Raw genomic sequence first — 5,227 nt, 5'->3', positions numbered from 1 at the left:
CTCCAGACGCGCAGGCTCAGTAGTTGTGGCTCACGGGCCTAGTTGCTGCGCGGCATGTGGGATCTTCCCAGACCAGGGCTCGAACCCATGTCCCCTGCATTGGCAGGCAGATTCTCAACGACTGCGCCACCAGGGAAGCCCCCTGTCTTTTGTTTTTGCTCACTATTTCAAGCTAATATGTCAACAGTGTTTTTGAAAGAAGAAATTTAATTTGTTCAGGTTTTTCTTACTGGTACAAATTAGAAAAGGAAGAATTATGGTGTGAGAATAGAGAAAACGTTAAACTATATACCTTGGTGGGAGTACTATAATTTTAAAATTCAGACTTAGGAAAGGTAAAAGGACTCTGTTTCTGCTGTTTCTGACGTTATGTAGGAAGCAGCTAAAATCCAGATGAGGGGAATGATGGAACAGGTCAGAAGGCCTCAGTAAATTCTGAGGTGTTTTACATGGAGCTAGTTTGGGTATGGCTAGAGTTATATCTACTGAGGAGATGATTTCTTCATTTGGTTGTAATTCATTGACTCTCCATTCTGTGTCAAGCAGCCTTCTAAGTATTATCGGTTTAGGAGTAAAAAACAAACAAGCAGGCAAAGGAAGTCCTGTGTCATGTAATTTAGCTTCCAGTGGGATTAGGGGAATGTCCATGGGAGCAAGTGGAGGACACCACATGCAGCGCAATGGGATTTTGGGGTGCCGCAAAGCAAGAGGTAGATGATGCTCTAGGACATGTACCTTCCTGGTGACACTGACCCTAAATTTGGCTCTGGAATGCAGAATGGCCTAGCTCCCCATAAATACTAGGAATACTGAGTAAAACAAAATGTTCTGGTGCAGCAATAATTTCTGTTTCTCTGATTCCTTAAGACCCACCACAATTAGACAAAGGTGCCAGCAGCTGAATGATGGCATTAAGCACTCTGCCAGCCAGGGGAAGACACACGTAGCTCTGCTGTGTGGGCTCCTGCTCCGTGTAGCAAAATGAACTGAAATTTAGCCCAATATTAAAATGAATATGTGCACATTACATACAAGAAAACATTAAACAAGCACTACTCTGCTGGGTGTAGGAACTAACCCACATCATCACAAAATGCCACATATATTAGAACATCCATTTTGCATCTAAACAGGAAGCTGTAGTAAGCTTCACTATACGTGGTATTTATTCCTTTACTTACCCATGCAATGAAAAATTGTATCCCTAATGCAGATTTAAAAACTTAGTAGATTCTTATGAATTTGCAAAGAAAGTGTAAATAGTGCCTCATTTTTTAAATTTGCAAAAGGATATAATAATGCTTACTTCATAGAAACATGATAAGGATTAGAATGAGAAAATGTAGGTTTTATTAGTATTATAATTTTCAGTATCACTAAGGATATTCCAATTTCTTAAAAATATATATGTCCTTAAAATATAACTAACATGTTAACTCTTCACTATATCTCAATATAGTGTATATAATTTAGGTCAGAATGAATTTCACAAGGAACTATCCAGAAGACTTAAACTCGTTTTCTACCATACCACAAATGTGTCTCCCATGTACTTATCCTTATGTATCTTTTGTGTCACATCCCTGATTCAAAACCAAAACCGAAGAACAAAAATCCACCTTCTGCAGCCCGTTACTTCAATGATATGTAAAGTGATTTAGTGATTTTTGTTAACAGATCCAAGTAGACTCCAGTAAGATGTGTTGACATTCACATTCCAGCCAGATTTACAACTTTTCAATAAATGCAAAAATTTCTATGGTCTATTTCAATTCTCCAGATGGATTAAAAAATTATTCCTGTAAAAAGTGTTATTGAAATATATTTGAAACTCCCTAATGCCATTAATATAATCTAACGTACCACAAATAAGAGCTAGGCTCCTTTAATAAAAATGTAAGTACTCTGGACAGTTACTCTAGCAATAATCCTAGCAAGAAAGATATTTAATTATATTAACAAAGGGCATTCATTTTTCCTGTTCCCCCTTTTTTAGACAGCGTCACCATTTTGTTCACGAAAGTTGTTCGTTTCGTCTCGCCCTGCCTTGGAAATCATTATTTTTAACTGCTATAGGTCAGCTTGGCGGGATCTACTCAGCTATTTTTATGTTCTGGTTTCTCTTTCATAGCCTAGAGAACTGACCTTTATTGAATTTTAATTTTAGCTAAAACTTTTAATGCTTTTCATGGCTCAAAAAACGAATTCAGTTAAGTGAACAAGTCAGAACAGCAGTTTTTATTGCAGTTTTCTATTTTTCAAAGCCATCAGAGAAAATAAACCACCATCTGGGAGCTATATGATGCTCATTCTGAGTCTGTGTATTCTAACTTGAAAATGCCAGATCCCTTTCTGTCCATTCAATGTCTTCTGTCAGGGCCCTGAGTGGTCAGCATGTGCCAATGAGGTATTGTGATGCCGAAAAGTGGGTTTTTTTTTACTGAGAAGGATATTATCTTACACATACAAAGCCCTGTGTGTTTGTTTATTTATTTATTTACATTTTGTAATCATGGTTGTTTTCAAACATCATATAAATGTATAAAAGCCAAAGGCTCCATCAAGGGCAAATGCACCATTTTTTTTTTTCCTGGGTTTCTACTCCACCGCTGCTCCAGAAGGAAAAAAGGCTTCCAGGATAAGTTATACAGTAGAGGACTTTCTGAGGGGTGTTTGCATGCTTATCCTCAGCTTAGTTTTGCCTAAATACCAGGTCATCCTTGTATAAATGGAATCTGTCAGCAACTGAATGATGCAGGTGCCAGTGAGAATATTCACACCCCCTCCCAAGCACATGCGCAGACTGGATGGATCTCAAGGCAGAGAATCCTGAAAGGCTATGTCGAACGTTTCATTCACAGCGAAGTTTAAATTCCCACTATGAGCCCCAAGACTAAGAAAGCAGACAGCTGATAAGTAATAAAGGTAAGATTGCCTCTAAGAAAACTATTTCTGGGCCTGATATTTGAACTGCTGACACTGATGAAGTCCAGGGGGAGAAAAGATTACGCGTGCATCGTCTTTCTAACAAAAGTGTTAGTGTTTTAGTGTTTAAATCCTCAGGAAGAAATGACTGCTTTTTTTCTTTTTCAATATTTCCACACACAAGTTTTTCCACAGGGATTATTTGGACAAAAATCACATACCATGGTCAAATCTTGAGGAAATCTTCCTTAATATTGTCCCTCTCTTGGAGAGTAGCTCTGTGCATTATCACATTACATTCTGAAAGAAGCTTGTTGTCACATCTATCTCCTTAACTTTAAGAGGCATTTCCTAAACTTAATTATCCACTGAACACTATTTTCCAGGAAATCCTATTAACATTCTATGAAATGTATTCTGGCGCTTGCATTCCAGCGATAAAATTAAGGAGATGGACTGAATGGCATGTAAGGACACACCCAGCTCAAAATTTCCGGACCTCCACTCTGCAAATGTATATTCCTCTACCCCTTTCCACTGCTCACCAGTTTATCATCCAAGGGCAGAAGCTCCTCTACTTAAGACCCCTATCCCTTCTGCTTTAATGCAAAGCCATTCCTCTTTTCTAGCTCCTCCTTGAACCTTCTTTCTGAGCCACTCCTGAGGCAGCACCCTTACCAGGAGTAACCCTTTAATTAGTTAGAAGACCACTAATGTCACCTGTCAGAGTTCTCTAAATATTAGTTCTTCCATTGTCCCACCTTGGTATACTAATTGTCCTGTTATAGATACAGAGCCTATGGATTTGAATATTATAATAAAAAGGACTGAGAGTTGAAGATGTAATAAATTTGTGATTTTTAGAAGTCAAGGAAATGATCTGAGTACTAAATAACCTTCCCAAATCATAACTGTTTCAAACTATAGATTCTTCTTCATTTTTTCTTCCTCAACCTCTGACCTCACCCACGTGGTGGTCCAGCTTTACTGAGCTTCCATTCACCCCTCCCAGCATTGTCAACCACTAAGAAAAAGTCACCCACCAGCAACACCATAGTTCATAAAGCTCAGGTAATAGAGATGGAGGGCAATGTGAGGTGGGCCCTGATGTACAATAAGGAAACTTGGACCCATGTTACTACTCACTAAATAGTCCCAAGGTTTCTAAGTTTCTTGTAGTTTATTAGTTGCATATGACTAATTCTGGCCCATCCATGTGATTAAAACTGATGCATGCCGTTTGGGAGCCAGGGCGGCAACACCTCATGCACAAATCTCCAGTATCTCTCCTTCTTTGCTGCTATGGGGGGCTGATTTTTAGGTATAGGGAAAAAGTAGTTTCCAGTGCCCATTTCTAAAATGTGCCTTCATCTATTCTCAACAGACCCATTACACATTCATAAAGCCCTGTATTAAGGAATCCTCAAGATTGTATTAAAGATTCCTCACCTTAAAGGCCCCTCCTGACTATTAAAGTCAACACTTTACTACCTAGATTGGCTCAAATGAGGGAAGCAACACCCCCCCTCTCTTAAATAATTCAGTCACAGGAAGCCTTATTTCAGGCATTTTATCTTTCAATAGAATGACACAAGTAGAAATGGAATCCTGAAATACATGTTCTGATTTCTCAATAGGAAAATTTGCTAAAGCTATTTCTAATTCCCTTATGATTTTACTTACTATAGCCATATTCTAATATACTCTTCCCCAAAAAAGATAGAAAAAGCCAAAAATATATTTTATCTATGTTGTAGTTAATAATGATATAAAAAATAAATTATGATTTTATTCCATCTTCCACTATTAAATACTTTAAGTAAATTTGTTCTATATAGAAAATGTAAAAAAATTTTAAAACAATACAGAACACATTAGCTTAGGTTTGCCATGCTACTATCATGACTCAGCTCTTAAGGGAAAAAAAAAATCCCTTGACCCCTATTTTGACAAGAGCAAGTAGAGTGTAGGTGAACACAAAGGGGGGTAGAAAAGACATATAAATAACAATCTTTCAAAATTCTATTCACGAATATTGTTTTTTGTTGTTGCAATTGCACAATGAAATATGAAAGTTCAATTTCCTCTTCATTTCCTTTTAATAAAACTTCTGTTCATTTCATTTTTGAGAGAAGATTGAATCTAAATTACTTTGACTTCTCTTGGCCTAACTTTGGCGAATGCTACCAGACATGAAAACAGAGGCCTTTTTAAGCATCACCCATGGAATAAAGAGGCACAGCCTCCATCGCTGTGTACAGCTCTGGATCTTCCTCTCCTGCATTAGCAGTGAGTGCCAACT

At 37.8% G+C, this 5,227-nt stretch overlaps 1 long non-coding RNA gene across 1 annotated transcript in view; it reads right to left on the bottom strand.

Moving 5' to 3' along the window:
- Positions 1-5,227, bottom strand: part of LOC309617227 — a 241,096-nt gene that overhangs the window by 25,230 nt on the left and 210,639 nt on the right. The window lies entirely within an intron of this gene.

This window comes from Balaenoptera borealis (genome assembly GCF_965194805.1).
Source record: "Balaenoptera borealis genome assembly, chromosome: 19".
Taxonomy (NCBI): domain Eukaryota; kingdom Metazoa; phylum Chordata; class Mammalia; order Artiodactyla; family Balaenopteridae; genus Balaenoptera; species Balaenoptera borealis.
This window is presented reverse-complemented; position numbering and strand designations above follow the sequence as displayed.